The following is a 19,659-nucleotide window of genomic DNA, read 5'->3' as shown; positions in this document are numbered from 1 at the left end:
ATGAGAATTATGTTTCAGATAGGACATATATATACCTAAACTGGGCTTTTTTCTCAACAAACCTTTTTTTTCTGTGTTTTAATTGGGATTGGTCAAACTTTGAGTATGTAATCTGCACACATACCCAAAGCCTCCTATCTGTTGTATCGGTGCACTTCAGGAGCAAGAAGACTCCTCCTCCAGCTCCAAGAAGAGGGAGGATCCAGTCTCCTTTATCTTGTATACAGTGTAGTCAGTCACCTCAGGGCCACAAGCTGACTTACCTTCCTTTTGAAGGAACTTAAGACAGGGCTGTCAGTCTGTGTCACTGCACAACGCCACACATCAATCTCTCTCAGATTTACAGATGCAATGCTGCCTGGTGATTTCCTCACGCACTCATTGTGATTTTTGTGATTCTGACCACCTGCACAAAAAGTTCACTGAGCTGGGCAAGCTTGCAGCCATGGAACTCTCTTTGCCCTCAGGCCTTTGGAGGGTTTCCAGATTCTGGAGTTCCCTGAATAAAAAGGTTTGGGCAGCTCTGTTACTTGAGAGGTCCATCTGAGTGTAAATATGGCCCCTCAGCCTGGATTTCCACCTCAGCCCAACATTTTGCAGGTGGTCACCAAGTCTGTTTTAATAGAGTGAGGCTGCATGCTGCTCTAAAAAGGAAGAAAGTGGCCCTCCCATGCAAACCAGCATGCTGTGCTGTCATAGCTGTCATGGCACAACCTGCTCGCCTGCCCTGGTAACTGTGCTACTAGTAACTTGCACTGTCTTAGTGCAGGCTGAAGTGGTTGCCACTGCTCCTGGCCATGCCCATGCCTCCTCGGCTGTTCTCTTGAAAGCTCAAAGCTCCTGAAATCTCCTGTCTCTCTCCTCATCCTAAGGTCTTCTCTATTGCAGGAATTCCACTACTCACCATGATCTCCTGCTCTGCTTCAGAATGTGTCAGCACTGGGGCTGACTGCGTGATAGTGACTGTTAGTGGCTGTTACACCATATTTACATGTCTCACCATTGCTCCTAAGAAGATGTGACAGTAATGCCAGCGAAATACCTGTACACCAATGGATGCAGCATGGGAAGTAAGCAGGAGGAGGTGGAAGGCACTATGATCTAACTGCTATCACAGAAATATAATGGGACAAATCACACAACTGGAACACTCAATTGAGGACTACAAGCCTTTCAGAAGACATGGGAAGGGAAGGAAGGGTGGAGGTTTTGCGTTCTGTGTTAAGAAATTGACAGACTGCAAAGAACTGTCTCTGAGAAACAGAATAAATAGGTTGAGAGATTGTGGGTAAAAATTAAGGACCAGATCAATTAAGGACATCTGATATCTGGGGCCTATTACAGACTGCCTGACCAGCAGGAACCTGTTGACAAGGCCTTCTTTCTTCAGCTACAAAAAACATTGTGCTCAGAGGCTCTCATCCTAATGGGAGATTTCAACCACTCAGTTGTCTGCTGGGAGAGCAATGTGACAGGCTGTAAGCAATCCAGAAGACTCCCAGAGTGCGCTGAAAATAACTTCCTTGTCCAAATATTAGAAAAAAACAACCAGAGGTGGAGCATTACTAGACCTGATGCTCACCAGTGCGGATTAAAGAGGTTAAGACTGGATGCAGTTTGGGATGTAGTGACCATGCTGTAGTTGAGTTTGTGATCTTGAGGAGTATGGGTCTGGCAAAGATCAAAGTCAGGATGCTGAAATTCAGAAGAGATGACTTCCAGCTGTTTAAAGAATTAGTGGATGAGATCTGCTGGAAAGCTCCTCTTACAGACAAAGAAATGGAGCAGATCTATCAAATCCTCAAGGATGCTTTTCTTGGAGCACAAGAATTTTCCATTTCCTACATGTAAGAAATAAGACAGGGGAGGCAGGAAACTGGCTTGGCTGAGCAAGAATCTGCTGGTAAAACTGTTAGAAAGGAAATGTGCAGGCAGTGGAATCAGGGGCAGGTGCCTGTGAAGAATAGAGGGATATTGTCTGGAGGTGCAGAGATGGAATCTGGAAAGCCAAAGAACAGATGGAACTGAACTTGGCAAGGAATGTAAAAATTAACAGGAAGAGATTCTGTGTGTACATTAGTCAGAAAAGAAAGGCCAAGGAGAGTGTTTCCCTCTGATAAATGAGAATGCAATGAATTAGCAACAACAGGCAAAGAGAACGCTGAGGTACTCAACAAGTTGTTTGCAGGACTCTTCATTAGCAGTCAAGCTTCCCAAATATCTCATGTTCCTGAACATTTAGGCAGGAGTTAGGGCAACAAAATCCCTACCACTGTAAGCAATGAGCAATTTTGAGACCACCTGATGAGACTGAATGTGCCTAAGTCTATGGCATGCATCCCAGGGTCCTGAAGGAAAAAGCTGGTGGAATTGCCAGACCACTCTCTTTCATATTTGAACATTCGTGGCTATCAGGTGAAGTCCCCAGTGAGTGGAGAAAGAAAAACATCACTCTTATTTTTACGAAGGGTAGAAAGGAAGATCTGGGGAACTAGAGGCCAGTGGGCCTTACTAGGAAGAAGCATGAAAAGGTCATACTCTTGGGAGATACTTGGTGACTGGTCATAAGCAGTGTTTCTCAGAGGTCAGTACTGGGCCCTGTCCCATTTAATATCCTCATTGATGACCTGGACAACTGAATTGAGTACTCAGGAAGTTTGCAGGTGACACCAGGCTGGGAGGAAGTGTTGATTGGGGGTAGGAACATCCTACAGAGGGATCTGGACAGACTGCATAGCTGGGCTGAGGCCTATGGGATGAAGTTCAACAAGACCAGGTGCCAGGTTCTGCACACTGGGAACAGCAACCCCAGGCATTGCTACAGGCTTGGGATAAAGTGGCTAAAAAACTGTGGAAGAAATGGGTGTTGATCGATGCTCAGGTAAACGTGAGCCAGCAGTGTCCTCAGGTGGCCAAGAACACCAATGGCATCCCGGCCTGGATCAGAAATAGTGTTGCCATTAGGAGCAGGGGGTGATTGCCCCTCAGTGAGAGTGAGGCCACATCTTGAGTACTGTGTTCAGTTTTGGGCTGCTCATTACAAGAAGGACATCAAGGCCGTGAAGCGTGTCCAGAGGAGGGCAAGGAAGCTGGTGAGAGATCTGGAGCACAAGACTCAGGAGAAGCGGCAAAAGGAATTGGAAGTGGAGAAGTGGATGCACAGGGGAGACATTATTGATCTCCACAGATATTTGGTGAGGTGGGGGGTCAGCCTCTTCTCATGCATAATTAGCAACAGTGGCTAGGAGGGAGACAGACCTTTTTCATAGGTAGGTAGTAATAGTTTAAAGCCATTTCCCCTCATCCTAAAAGAGCATAGATTTAGATCAGATATTAGGAGAAAAATTTTTACTTAGATATTGGTAGAGCTCTGGAACTGATTGCCCTGAGAAGCTGTGGATGCCCCATCTTTGGAGGTGTTTAAGTACAGGTTGGATGGGGCTCTGGGCCAGCCTGATCTAGGGGAGGACAGACCTGCTCTCAGCAGGGAGTTAGAATTAGATGGTCTACCCACACATTCTATGATTCTGTGATTCTATGATTCTAATGGAAAAACAAGGATAAACAGGAAAACAACAGTGAAGGCAACATGATTTATGTATTCAGAAGCACTCTAACAAAAAAAGCAAGCCACAGAAAAGAGTATATTCACATTTGATTCTCTTGAGGTTAGAGAGAACTAATGGGAACTATTTATAGAGTGGAACCACTGGAGAATTATTTCTTTGTTCTTTATTCTGCTTACCCATTGAGTTAATTCTCTGAATGTAACACTTCCTACATTTCATAGGTGATACGAGTCACTGAAAAGGGATGTCCTACTGCATGATTGAAGCACGTGAGCTTCTAAGGGGTTTCTATGATCTGTGGAGGGCATGTTAAGAGGGCAGTTGGCAGCTGTCCATCACTATCTGAGAACCTCTTCACCTGGAGGCATGTCTGTTGTGTAGAACCAATCTATCAGCAGCTTCTCCAACTTCCTGTGGTGTCTATGAACTGAAGTGCATTGTTCTGCACTTGTACTCCTAGAGCCTGCTACTTATTCAAAAAAGCAGAGGCTTGTGCTGTTAGAGTGTCAAGAGTACTTGACAATCCAACCTTGATAAAAGGTGCCACACCAGTATATACATTTAATATACATGTGTATTCATTTATGATAACTAAAGTATACATGAGTATTCCAGGTTACTTTAGGACATGCTCTATGTGATGCATGCAAGATAGTCCAGCTGGCCCAGAATAAAAAGATAAACTTTGCAGGAACCTGTGATATGTCATGGGCCAAGTAGGCTAGTGGCATCCTGGGGGGCATTAAAAAAAACATGGCCAGCAGGTCAAGGGAGGTGATCCCCTCCCTACTCTGTCCTGATGAGGCCGTATTTAGAATATGCCCATTTCTGGACTTCTCAGTTTTAAAAAGACAAGGATCTCCTTGAGTGAGTCCAGCTAAATGCCACAGCAATGATTAAGGGCCTCAAGCATCTCCTGTGTGAGGCCAAGATCTTCTTGGTGTTGCATAGTAATAGGACAAGGAGTAATGGCCTAAAACTTGAACATACAAAGTTCTGTGCTAACATGTGGAAGAACTTCTTGGGAGGGAGTGTTGATATGCCAGAGGGTAGAAAGGCACTATGGAGGGACCTGGATATACTGGATCAACAGGCCAAGAAAAACTGCATGAGATTCAATAGGGCCAATTGTCAGGTCCTGTATTTTGTTTACAACAGCTCCAGGCAACCCTACAGGCTGGAGGTGGAGTGGCTGGAAAGCTGCCTGAAGGAAAGGGACCTTGGTGTATTAATGGACAGGTGGCTGAATATGAGCCAGCAGTGTGCCCAGGAGGCCAAGAAGGCCAGTGGCATCCTGGCTTGTATGAGGAATGGTGTAGTGAGCAGGATTAGGGAAATAATTCTCCCCTTGTACTCGGCAGTGGTGAGCTTCCTACCTTGAGTAATGTGTTCAGTTTTGGGCACCTCGGCGCAGAGAGGACACTGAGGTGCTGGAGCAGGTCCAAAGAAGAGCAACAAGGCTTGTGAAGGACTTGGAGAATATGCCTTAAGAGGAGAAACTGAAGGAACTGGGGCTGTTTAGTCTGGGGAAGAGGAGGCTGAGGGGAGACCTTACTGCTCTCTTCAAATACCTGAATGGTGATTGCAGTGAGAGCGGGGTTGGTCTCTTCTCACTGGTGACAGGTGACAAGATGAGGGAAAATGGCCTCAAGTTGCACCAGGGTAAGTTTAGGTTGAATATCAGGAAACACTTCTTTACAGAAAGGGTTGTTAAGCACTGGAATAAGCTCCCAGGGAGGTGGCTGAGTCACCATCCCTGGATGTGTTTAAAAACGATTTGGATGTGGTGCTCAGGACATGATTTAGTGATAGGTTGTTAGAGTTAAGGCAGTATAGTTAGATTGTGGTTGGACTTGATGATCTTGTAGGTCTTTTCCAACTGATCTATTCTGTGATTCTATGATTCTACTCTTTATGGTAAGAGTAAGAAAGCATTGGAACAGATTTTAAGAGAGGTTGTGGAATCTCTTTCTACGGAGATATTCAAGACCTGGCTGAATGCCTACTTGTGTGACCTGTAGTAGGATACCTGCTTTGGTAGGGAGGCTAGACTGGATCATCTCTTGACATCCCTTCCAACCCCTGCAGTCCTGGGATTCTATGATTCTGTGATTATGTGATCAGTTGGTCTTCTTCTCTTGTGCTATACAACACCTAACTCCATTTATCAACATGAAATGCAGAATCACATATAATCTTCAGGCTTTTTTCAGAGGATAGTTTTATCTATACTTGTTAAAACTTCTTAATAGAAATTTAGAGATTTTAAGATTGGTTAACTATCACAAAATATTTTCCAACCTACTAGAACATGTCAGTCTATTATCTTGTCTATGAAATTTGTATTTTTTGTCTATGAAACTGGTATTTGTTCTAGTGACTTGAACCGAATTACACATGGTATAATAGTCTTAATTAACTGACACAACTGTTGTTATATGGCAAAAGTCCAGATTTTTAGAGGCATTTGTGCTGCAGGTATCATCCCTCAAAACCTGCTAAGCACATATATGATCTGTTATGCCCCTCATAGGGAATAGTGTTTCAAGATAGACAGTCCTTTTCGGACTTTTTCTCCTATATCTCCCAATAATAATGAGAATATGAAACATTTTTTTGCTTGTTTCTCTTTCCCTAACATTGTTATACTTATCTTTCATGAATACATCTAATTTAATTTATTCTAACTGAATCTTTGATTTTTCTACAGCTTCATAGTCAACTAATGTGTATGCCCTTACACTTTGTATAATAATATTTTTATTATTCTAATGCTGTCTCTAGCAATTCTTATTACAAGTATTTCAGAAATGTTTGTATTTATGTTATCTGTTATCTTTCCAGATAAAATCTTCCATCTTCACAGTATATATCAGTATTTCTGGTTTTAGAAGAAACTTCATCCTGCTTACGCTTGAGCAGTAATCTATCCAGTGTACATCTTGTTCTTTTTATCACAGACTATTAATGTGATTAATTGCAAATTAATTTTATCATGTCTCCTGCTAGACAAACAATTTCTAAATAAATTGCATTACATGTTGCAATTTATTTTGAGTAAATAAATGTACAGCTCATAACTGGACTATTCTTAATAGTAGAGAAACACTGCAAGAGGAATTTTTTACCTGTTATGAAGCAATACATTTGTCTGTGATTTTGTTAAGCTTCTTTTGAAGTAGTCCTCTCATTTCATTCACTCATGGTATGATTATAATTTAAGTGACTTTTCAAGGACACTGAAGTATCAGTAACATTTCTCCAAGATTTCTTATCTCATTCTTTTACCTCCTAGCAAATCAGTACATCACAGCAGCATCCTATTAAAAAATTTACAACAGAGATTTCTCTGAGTTTAGCTACGGAATTCAGGTCTGCAGTACAATCAAACATGTTCCAAGTACATTGTAGCTGCTTCTCAGAAAACAGGTGAAAAACTATAGAGAAAAAGAATTTGAAAATTAACACAATTTTTAGTTTCTGCGAAGATCGTGAAAGTATTCTCTCTCCCATAAAGCGTAGCACGGTAACCCTCACACTAAAATGAACAAAAGTTTCATAAGTTTTAAAAACAATAAAAATTAAGAGTAAAGAGTTGTGTTTACATTCCTATTGCACGCCTTCTGTCCTTTCTTTCAGTGCCATAACAGTATGGTCTTCTAATGATTCAGCAGGCATATATAAAATAAGACCCTGATACAAGCTTTCTCTATGGAGTAAAGATCCCCCTACTGTTAAGATAATCTCAATGAGAGACAACTTAGACCTTTGCCAGAACATATTCAACCTATTTACCATTGTTCACCATCCCCACAAATGGCTAAGAAACTTATAATGCATTTGGCCATGTATTCTGTTGCTGTGGATATGATTATCAGTACTTCTACTCGATGCCTGACATGGACTAGTATATTTCAGTTTAGAAAAGCAATAGAAAAACAGTCAAATAAATCACTAGGTAGTAAACTCATATGAGTCACTCAGAGAAATCTTAGGCCATGAAAAGACCATAACTGTGCAAATGCTGATTATCAAGAGATACTTCTTTCTCAAAAGATCATCACTATTTGAGAAAACGAGTCAAATAGCCAGAGAAAATACAACATTTATTCAGAGATGAAATACAATGAAGACTGCGTAGCAGATCCCTAGGGTTCCCTCCTGATGTTTTGTTGCTAAAAGTCTGTCTGATTCAGGTGTAGTATTTTGCTGCACTTCTCTTGAACTATAATTTTTTCAGCTCTTACAGACCCTGAATAAGCTTTTAGCATGTACTGGCATCAAGAAGTTTGAAATTTCTGCTTCTTGTTAAGACCCCAGTGTGTTTGCTTTCTTCATGCAAGTTTAAATACTTATCTCCAGTAAATCCTTTTAACACATACTTTTGGACTGAAGAATTGCAGCGTAAACATTTTATTTCTGCAGTTACAAATCCAAGAATAAGTATACCAGGAGCAACTAAGTAAAAAATAGGTAGAAGTTAGTGAAATCATGAGAAACTATGTGGAGGGAATGATTGTACATTTTCTTTTCCAGCATACAGCCATTGGAATATTGAATGAAGCTGTGGTGGGCAAGCTGAAAACGTACCAAAGAGGTGGTGTTTTGTGTAATCTTTTGTTAAACTGGGAAAATTTGCTGCCGCCACCTGCTGTGCTTACTGAGTTTTAAAAGCTTGAAGAAAGCTACAGGGAAGAAGTATTTTGTAAGCTCTTAGTACAGTGACATTGGACTCCATCAGCAAGCTCCAGACCTGCAAGTTTTTGAAGGTTATGAGAGCATTTGGAAAATGTGGTGCGTGCTCAATATATTCTGATTTTCATCCCTAGGCATTCTTTATGGATGGCTATCAGAGCATGGATAATAGGTTAGACAGATCTACAATCTATGCGGTTCTTTAGACCAGCACTATCGTTATTTTAGCTTGGCATAATCACTGTTTCTTCTGGTCTTGTTTTTGGTAAGCTTTTGCCAGAACCAAGAAAGCATGAAAACTCTGATTAGAATCATAGCCTTTGATCAGAAGCATCTAGGACAAAGATTTCCTTCTAAGGATTGCAGAACTGTTTTTGTCTATTGAACCATAAAGTGGGCACCCTCTTCTATCAGATGTGGGAGCTCGCAGCACAGTTAGTTTCACGTCTTTTAGCTGAAAAATCCCTTTAGCAACATGTGCTCCTCTCTCTGCCAGTTCATTTGTCTGTGAAGCATGGAAGCTGACAGTAACGTCTTCAAAATGAAACAATCCTTTGGAATTACTGCAGGATACATTGCTGTTTCTTTTAATTAAAATTTTCCCCACAATAAAGTTTCATCTGGCAAATACAACATACCGTTAGCTATTATTTCTTCCAAGATTTTAAAGTTGGTACGATGCATTTTAACTTATTTATAAGTTTAGTGAGAACTAAAACTGGTACAAATCCAAATACATATGTTGATCTCTGGATAGGCAGAAAAATTACTTTTCCCTCTGTACATCCACTGTATTATTTCTTAGTGTATTATGTGCATTATAAAACATGAACAAAAGTAGAAATTAAAAAGGTAAAGCAAAATACAACTTTTTTAAAAAATTGTACATATTGTGGCAATCTGTGAGCCCAAAGTTCTGGGCTGTCTTCTCTCTTTCCTTTTTGCAAATTGTCTCTGGTTAACGCTTTCAGGACAAATTTATCTCCGAAGTAATGGCAGCCTGTGTTACAGTGTTGGAGGCTTAGCCTTGGAGTTTGGCAGAAACATAGACACGTGTATTCAGGCACTCAAAAAACTGGTATTCTCATTGTGAATGAGAGAGTATGCTGTATATTTTTATGTTCAGAGCTCCCTAAGAAAGTAATCTGTATATTAATGACAAGGTCTAAAAGCATAAAAGTTAATTTTTTCTGTCCAGGTAAAAGTTAAGTACTTTGTTCCCAGTTACAGGACTAGAATATATGGCCTACCTAGACTTGTTTCTACCATCTTTGCATCTTCCTGTGCAGGGAAGGAGGGGGAGTCTTCTTTCTCTTGGAAGACTGCTTAGCCACAGTGGCTAGGGATAGAAACATCACAAGGTAATGAGCAGGATCAGAAGTTTCTAAAGTTGCTTGATTTGTTTAATTTGCATTTCTTTCATATCTCAGTGTACCTCCAGAACAACATACACAATGGCCTTTCTGGGTGTCTGTGCTGCTGATGGCTATCTTACGAGTGGTTTGAGCTCACCTGGCAGCTTAGATCTACAGAAGGACTTAGTACCTGCAGCTATATGTTGTAGTGTTTATCAGACATTCTACAGCAGAATTGCAGCACCTGAGTAGACACTGTGGTTTCTTGCACAATTCTGGAAAGGAGTTACATCCTCCAAGGAAAATTGTAGAAAAATTCATTGTACGGAATAAGGAATCACCTCTGCTCTTGGTCATACCAAGCTTTCTACAAGGAAATATTGAGGGCTGGTACTTGGAAAATTGCTGCTACCATTTTCAAAATGCATATCTGTAAGAATACTCAGTGAAATGAACAGAAAATCCATCTAATTCCATCTAAACTGATGTAATCTATTTAAATCACACGAGAGAAAGAAAGGGGAACCAGAAGCCACTGGTTTTGGTAACTGTCTGTAGCCTAATTCTTCTTCTTTACTTGTAGCAAGGCATTTATGTTTTTGCTATCATATATATACCGAAATAATACAAACCTTCCCCGTAGACAAAATTCCAATTTTGAGTGACTGGAAAAGATGATGGCAAAATGGGAGTACACAAACCTTGAAAACAGACAGATATTTCGATTTGTAAGCTTAGAAGGTCTCTCTCTGAATGCTTTATTTATGAAATGAATATCTCTCAGCTGATTTTGCATCTTCAGTTCTGCAGTCAGACATTGTCATTTTCCTGAAATTTTAGCTTCCAATCTCGGTTTGTCCTTTCCAGATTCATTTCTGTTTGGATTGAAAAAGCTATCAATCATGCAGCTTAATCAATGTATGTTATTCCCAGCTGTCATTCCTATCCTGAGAAAGTCTCATGCATATTAATGTTGTAATTTTGTTAAAGCCTTTGAGCAAATAATATGATACCATGTGAGACACTAAGGAGGAGAACTCAAGACCTCAGGACTAATAAGCAGGAGAGAGGTGTAGTCTGCAGAACAACGCTGAAAGTCCTTTAATCATTGTCCAGTTTCTGGTTCTTCAGGAAGAAACAATGGTATTAAAAAACCTCTGAAGCCTATGAGTAACTTCAGCTCCTCTTCAATAAATTATTACTAATTTGATATATCTCACTTTAATTGCTAATGCATCATATAAAATATTAATGACTATCGTTACATCTTAGGCTGGGGAGCCCCTCACAAACATTCTGCTCTAAGATTCAGGTCATTTTGAAAAGGCATCTCTGGGGAGGTGGAGAAGTTTATCAGGACTGCTGGCAAATTAGAGAAGACAGTAGAAATTAGAGTGATTTCATTGGTTAAGTCAGCAGAGAGAGGTGGCTTGCAGGCTGCACGCTAATGTCTATGCTGCCTTCAGGTCTGTCAGCTAAAATTAATGACTCACTGCAAACTAGAAAGGACTGTCTTCTGTGAGCTACTGGGGATAAAACAGCTTGGCAAGGTCACATTCTGTGAATGCTGTGTTCCTCATTAACCTCTGCATAGCCCAATCATCAGTGAAACATAAAATTCCAGTGTAGATGCGATAAACAGACAGTAGTATCTGATCATATATGGGTGACAAGCAAGAGGTAAGGAAGCTTACTCCATAAAAAACATGTTTACCTAGATAAGACTTGAGGGGAGTAAACCCATTTTTACTGAAATTAAGGGAAGCAAAACATGAATACATTCCATAGCTGATAATGGAATATGGTCCTATGATATCCACACTAACATTATGCATTTATTTTATGAAGCATAGACTTTGTATGCATTTTAACTTCTTTTCTAAATTTTCCACTATCTATGAATATTAATCATAAAAAAGAGTTTTCGTTATGTTTAGTGAAGGTAACAATGCTTTTGTTTTAGCTTTGGTTTTGTCCACTAGAGTAGAGCTGGTAATGGGAAATAAGAGAGAGAAAAAAAAAACCAGAGATTTTGGATTCTTTGACAGAAAAGAGTGCATTTTGACCTTTAGCCAGCATATTCTGTCCAAATCAAGTCAAAACCTCTGTTCAGAAACACACCTCCTTGTGTCCTCTTGTCTTTCAAAAACTTAAATGTGGTGTTGTACTTCTTCAGACAGGAAAAGAACTGCACTTCTCTCAAGAAAGTGAGAAGAAAACTTGTAAAGCTAACTTAAAACAATAGAAAAAAGAAAAACAGTACATTTTTGAACAAAAGATACAGAGAACTGAAAACAAGGAAAAAGCTTAAAATAATCAAATTTTATTTCATATAATAGCAGAAGCTTAACAAATACACTAGAACATTTAACTGCTTCACACGATACACGTTGGTGTGCATGCTGCACTAGTTCTCAGCAATCTATACCATTGTGTCAGGTGCTGAATACGCAGTAACCTGATCCATTTTCCAATGAGCTCACAGGCTGAGAGAAAAGCAGTCACCCTTTGTCAGCCCTCTGACGCTGCTGGCTATCCCAGAAAGAGATTGGGTGCTGGGAAAAGTTTCTTCATCGGAGAGTGGCAGGACCCTGAAACAGGATTCTCAGGGCTGTGGTGGCAGCTGGGGTTCAAAGACAGTTGGAAAATACTCTCAGACATTGTGCTTGGATTTAGGGTGGCCCTGTGTGTGGCCAGGAGCTGGCTTTGATAACCCCTATGGGTCTCTTCCAGCTCATGGTATTGTGTGATTCTTTGATTCTATGTTCTATTTTGGTTATGCTCATATTTTTCATATTTGACTTACTCTACTTTAAAAAGTAGATAGCCAAACTAGAACCAAGAAATTACATAACTCCCTGGAAGGATAATAAGAATCTGATATTTTGTCCTGTAGTGAAGACAGTGTTATTCCTGTTTGCACGTCTTGTATTCTCATACAGCATTAAGTACTGAAGAGCTTTGTCATATTGCTTTTAAGTAAGAATAAATTAGAGGAAGAATTTATCCCTTTCTTTGTCTCCTTGGAAAGGAGCAACCATTCTTAATTAATTTTGTTGTTGGATTGAACAATAAGAAATGATTTTGCTGTGGTCTTTCATAAAGAATGAAAGCACAAGTGGAGTTTTTTCTGCTTAGGTTATTAGGTAAATAGCACATATTGCAATATTCTGCTTTTTTAGAGCTAGCATGCTTGCTAATGCTTTGTTAACTCCATTCTGAAAGGTTAGGTCTGCTATCTCGACACAGCAAAGTGGCATCATTAGTGACCACGCATGGTAACTGTGGAGTAGCACACTGACTGTAATCAGATCCAACATGGGCAGTGTTTGAAGGTGAGGAAGAAGGTGATTATCTATGAACTGCCACTCTGCCAAACACTTTAAAGTGACTTTGTACAGTGCTGTAGTGTACATCTTAATTCCTTTCAGATGGAATTAATAGGGTTGAAAGATTGCTGTTGGAGTAAATGGAACCTTGCCGGGCAAAAAAGAAATATATACCCACTATGACTGATACAACTTGATGCTTCAGATCTTAAATCTGATTTGCCACTGGAAACATCTCTGTCTTTTAATGAAGTGCAAAGGGAGTAAGGTTTATCTATTCACTAGGAATCTGAGTTAAGTGCACAGAGTCAGGAGAGAAGATTTCTGGTCTGAGAATCCAGTCCTACTGCTATGCTTTAACAAACTTCTCTGTGGCACTGTACTCATCACACACTGTGATCTGATACCTGTCAGGAACAACCTGTCTCCTGCAGTTCACAGCAAAATAAAACAATTTAGAAACATAGGTAACTTAATTCCTAAGAAACTCAATTATTCGTTCAGAAAGGGGCCTTATCTAATGTGATGTGTCTGTAATCAATCCATGAATGCTTACAGAAAAGACTGAATATCCAAAAGGCTACCATAATGCTTGTATCTAAAAATGGCAATATCCCTTAAAAGTAGCTGAATGAAAATGACAGGCTCCTTAAAAATGGTCTCTTACATTGGCAGGCATGACCAAGGAGTAGGTGAATGGTGATCCATGCCTGGGGAGAGAAAACACGGATTGCCAGAGAACCACTTTTGCTTTAAAAGGAGAGAAAGCATCCATGTAATCCATAACAACAGAAGGAAACAAGTAAAATTGTTCCCCTGGGACTTCGGTTGAGTGTTTGCCAGCGTTTAATGCACGGTGTGGTCCCAAAAACACGCTCAACAAACTCAGAAAAACAGCTCCGTGCTGCGATTAAATTCATTGCTCTGGCTTTGACGCTACAGGCGGCCTGCAGGCTGGAGACACAGCGGGGAACTGCTTCCCTCTGTGCTGCAGAACGAGAGAAGCCTTACCGTGCAGGGCTGCAAGCGCGGGGGGAAGGTGACACCTTGTGGCCGGAGAGCTGACTTGCATTGAGCAACTCCGGTACCGTTGGGAGGGGCAAATGAGTCGGCATCATCCCCATTTGCTTTTAGAAATAAATGCTGTTATTGGCGTTTAATTGCTTTCCACTGAGATTGTCGGCGCTCAGTGGACTTAGAGACCTCTCACAGTTTCTTGTAGCATCAGAATAGTTCTCCGAATAGTTCTGCTTTATTGTGTTCAACATACATCTTACATACCATTCACTTACAAGCCAGGAATTCCTGTCCCTCTAATCAGTTAATTGGCCTAGCTTCTCCCAAAACACAGTGATAAAGGATGAAAGGTTTCTTAAGTGTGATAAGATTAACAGTGCACACAAACAGAACCTCCTGTTTACCTTTAGAAGCAAACAGATACCATTTGCTCTCTGTCTTACACTCCAGACTCCCAAGGTTTCACAGTGATAGGGTCTATCAAGGAGTCTGATAAACTCTGCTGATTTCCTCACAGTCACATCTTCCCCTACATGAGATGATTGAACTCCTGTGTGGGAAATCTTCATGGTTTACTGCTGGTATTTGACCACTCATTTTTATTTTTAGTTGTGCTGCACTAAATAGATGAAATCCTAGGAAGCATAAAATGCTTTTTTCAACTTTTTTTTTTTTTTTTTTTTTAAATTTAAAATGCTTAGTGAATATTTACCTAAGGGACCAGAGACAAGAATACATTTGTAGTCATACATGTGGTATTCATTATCTCATCCTAATGCTGTATGGCATGCAAATCAGCGCTCAGACTCACTTGAAGTCTAAATGGATCACGCAAAGTAAGATTTCATATATTATGATACAGATAGTGAATTCTAATACCCATTCTTTTCTGAGTGTCTGAAAACTGATGAACATCTCAAGTTGCTGAGTGGCTGAAGTGTTCCAGGACAATTCCATTCAGATAACTTTTATGTTTTTCTTTCTACTTACTGAATTGACTGGAAGTCTTTTGAAAGTCACCATAAAATTTCCTTGATTGAAATGATTGGCTGACCCAGCTGATGTATCAGTTGTGGATCAACAGAGATTTCATCAACACTCATCATGGAAATATACCACTCACTTAAAGACTGGCTGCCACTTAATAGCTTGCATAAATCAGTGATTTTCTTTAGAGTATGATTATGAAACTAGTCCGATATGTTGGTGTTTTGCCATTGCTCTTGACTTCACCAAGGTACCTAAATACTTGTCCTCTAAGGAATCTTCAGTTACTCGCCAAACCACTTGTCTGGTTTGGTGGAGACTGGAATTTCTCAAATCAACATGAGGCAATCAACATCACTTGGTGGACAAATTTACATTTGAAAGCGTTTCTTAGGAATTGTTTGACCTCGAATAGGAGGGCCCAGGAATGTTTGTTGGCTGAAGACTTGTCCTGGGAGCAAATGAAATCAGCTTGATATGGAGACTGGGAGGTGATACTATTGTGTCTCGTGAAGGCAAGGTGCAAGCTGGCCTCTCCCTGCTGTCCTCTTATCTGGTGACTTAAATTTGCAAGGGTGGGAAGATGGGAATCAAAGTAGTTCCTGCTGAGATCCTAAAGCCAGAAGCTGTCACTCCAAAAGAGCTGGCTGGGTCACTTTGGACTGTAAGAGTCTGTACTGTCTTCAGTAGTCATCAACCAAACAACAAAATCTCGGACAACCCACATCTACTGGAGAACAGTGGCTGACACCAAGACATCAGTGAATAAAGGAGTGGTGAACTGCTTTGCTTTATTGTGTTCGTATCGCTGTCTGTCTTTCCCCATTTTCTGTCTTTTTATCTTCTTTTATTTTACACTTCTTAATATCTGTTGCCTAATTATTGTCTTACCTGTAATGCTTATTAATTGCAATTAGCAAATCAGACAATTTTACCTCCAAGTAGAGTATTAGTTATTGCTAAGAAAGCTCTCACTACATTGCTGTATGTTATTCCTCTGAGGCTTGGATGACTCCATCGTGGTAGCAACTCCTTGCTGACTGGGCGAGGTGAAGCTCTGGAGACAGACTCACCTCCCTGTAAGCCACTGAGCGGGACGAGGTACCACTGTATGGAGATCTCAGCTTTGGTTAAGGGATTTTTTTCAAATTCTGTGTACTGACATCTTCCAGAAACCTTTTGTGCTGTATTTTTCTCAGCTGCAATCTCTATTTTCTCTCTTTCAAGAAAACCACTGCACCACATCTTGTGTCGGGAGATGTTGTGGGAGATGTTCCTGCCTATAGCAGGGAGATTGGAACTAAAAGGTCTTAAGGGCCCCTTCCAACCCAAACCACTCTGTAATTCTATGATTTACTGTTTATCTTCATATGTATATAAGCATTGACAATGTTGAGGTGAATTTTGAGTGAGTAAAATACATTGCTTGATAAGGTACATTGATTGCTAGATGGCATTTTTCAGTGGGGAAAATTAAAATTGGGAAAACAATGCCTCAGATTCCTATATTAAAAAAAAAAAAAGAAAGAAAGAAAGAAAAAAAAAAAAAAAAGAGCATGGCAGGCACACAGGGATATACTTGAGGAATACCCACCAGTCTGAACCATCCTTGGATTAGACTTGCCTTGGAGACAAGGCTTTAATTCATAGTTGATATTAGCAGACTTTTCTTTCTGAATTTACGTAATTACTTCTCAAGCTTGTATAAACTTTGACATTCATGATCTGCTGCAGTAGTTCTCAGTTTAATGGCCTTTTATGGGAAAACTACAACAGCTATTGTTTTGCTTTTATCAACCTTTGTTATCTACCACTTAACCTCGTTTAAAATGTTACTCCTGCATGTTTCTAAGAACTCACTGCCACATTCATAGTTTAATATTATTGACAGACTTTCTCATTTCACCAAGAACCCTCCATGCTTTTATGAGTATGTTGAACAACATTGATCTAAGCATTGATCCCTCTTTCCGCTCTCAAATCTGAACATTATTCCTCATCTTTTCTTGCAAAAGCAACTGTTAGTCCATAATAGTTGCCAGGTTCTATGGTGCTCTGGGCAGACTGATCTAGTGGATGGCAATGCTGCCCATGGCAGGGGGTTGGAATTAGATGGGCTTAATTCAGTTCCAACCTGAGACATTCTGCAATTCTATGATTTGGCAATAATAGGTCTGTTGCTTTTCCTTAGTTTTTTTCAGGATTTTTGTTATTTCTTTCTGCATGCTTACTGATTCCTTCAAATAATTCCAACAGATCCATGCAGTGATACTCCTCCTCCTGACTCTTCATTGTATTGTTCATGCTCACATCTGTTGATTTTACTTTACTGATGTATCCATCAATTCATGCATGGTGACCTGTCATCTGGAAATATCTTTCAATATGCTTTTCAAACTTTAATTAACAGGGTGGACAGCGATCTGGAGGGCAGGTTTTCATATATATCCCTCTTATGCTACTCTCAGAGTTAGAGGCACTGCCCTGATGTCCTACCCTGGCTATTCCTTCTTCCACGCTTAAGCTTGTCTTGGATCAGAAGGATGCTTCTAAAGACAGTGTTTAAATTCACCACCAAGATCCACTTTTGTCATTCATCTCCCTATAAATACAATAAACACCCTTTATTGTATTTTCTTTGGCACACCTCTTTGCCTATGCCAGTGCTCACAGGTTGTTCTTCTTGCCACCCTGTTACTTCTGCCCCTCTGCTTGCTGTCTACTTGTCTGTCCTGTGATGGGTAAACATTAAAGGCCATATTTTCCACACCTATTTTGGAGGGAGGTATGTCCCTAGGAAGACAACAGCAAAGGCACATTACCCAGCTTTCACAGAGGTTATCAGTGGTCATGCAAAAGAAAACATAAAAATACCTGGATTCAAAGGAAAGATCAAATTATCTGCTGTTGTTTTTTCTTTTCACTCAAGACTCATACAAATTGCAAACGCTATCTTAGAAAATACATGTGGAAAGGCAGAGAGACCTTTTCCTAATGTTCTAATTGTTGCTGTGTGTAGGATGAGGAAAAATTATTAGCCTCATTCACAAAGTCTGACGTCTATTTCACTATCTTGTAAGTGGAGGCATGTCTTTCACAGCAAAATTTTGCAGATGATTTCTACACAGCACCCAGTAGGAAACTTCCTTCGTTTCCCTTCTCTGTGAATCAATAATTCCCCTTCCTCTCCCTATTTCTTTGTTATTAAATATATAAATACATAGTATATAAAATGTACATACATAATGTATATATAATGCGTATATAATGTATATATAAAATGTATATAAAATGTATATTATGTATATATCATACATCATACATACATATATATAAATTAGAGAAAAATTGCTGTGACATGTTTTACTAGGTCTGATGTACACCTTTCCCATTATGAGGTGGAATAGCATCTGTTGCTGTTCTTTCTGAAATGTGAGTTAGCAGAAAGCTGGCTCTCTGTTCTGTGCAAACATTCTGTTACCTACCATCAAAATTACACAACTGCCAAGCTGCATAAAGCTCCTCCAAAGCACTGGGATACTAATGGTAGATATAGGAAGTGACATGTAATATTCATTAATTCATGCCAACAGTGTTACTGAGCATGGCTTAGTACAAGTGGAAACCCCTGAACAACATTCGGCCACAGTATCTTATTTTTTCATTATGACATTTGAGGATGCTGTGGACACTTGCACTGTGGGAAGCTAATTTTCCCAAGTTAACCAGTCTCACAGAAACACTTTCACAAAGGCAACTCCTAAAGGGATGCCTCCTATGTTTTGTGGTGTTGGCCCATGACATCAGAGGTGGATGTTGGTGGTACGGCAGTAAAGGTTGAACCTTCCAACAAATGTTCCGTTTTGTTGTTGTGTGACAGAAAGCAGAGAGGCAGTCTGACAAAATGGCATGCAGGCTCTTGTTCATCACTGGTGAAAACACATAACTTATGTTGGAAAAGAGCGTTTTGTAGCTGTGAATTTGTTCTATCAAATAGTGTTATTATGCTGTTTCTATCTGTTGCAGTTTCCATTAAAATAAATAGCAGGCATTACTTTCAGAGCAACCTGCATATTTACTTCTCCAAAGGCATGCTATCAAGTTGTATCAGGTATCCTAATAATATATACACATATTTGGATAGAAAAAGGCCAGCAGGAACTTTACATACACTCTTCCTTTCTGAATTACTGTCTGTATTTCTGAGGATTCTGTTCTTCAAAGATTTCTTCTTTCCTTCATTTCCATGCCATAGAAGTTTAGAGATTAGCATGGGCAGTTACTGAGAGGAAGAACACACACCATCTGAGCCTAGAATAAGCCTAACAAGTCCTGAATGTTGTGTAGCAATTTCTGCATATACTCTGAAATGTATGGACTTACTGGCCTTAACTTGAACCTAAGGATAACAGCATTGGTGTGCATGTACCAAGTAATATAAAGACTAATGCGTTTTAAGAATCTTTGACAATTATCCTCTCTCACCACAGAAGCAACTAAATTACAGGGATTAAGTTAAAAATGGTTACCTATACTTTTCTTTTTTCTGGAATGGCTGCCCAGGGAGGTGGTGGAGTCGCCGTCCCTGGCAGTGTTCAAGAGGCGTCTGGATGACGTGCTGCGTGATATGGTTGAGTGCTTGTGGTGGCAATGGTGATGAGGAGATGGTTGGACTGGATGATCTTACTGGTCATTTCCAACCTTGTG

This window comes from Lagopus leucura, unplaced genomic scaffold (genome assembly GCF_019238085.1).
Source record: "Lagopus leucura isolate 7727_CA_CO unplaced genomic scaffold, USGS_WTPT01 Super-Scaffold_100014, whole genome shotgun sequence".
NCBI lineage: Eukaryota > Metazoa > Chordata > Aves > Galliformes > Phasianidae > Lagopus > Lagopus leucura.
Note: the sequence above shows the minus strand (reverse complement) of the source record.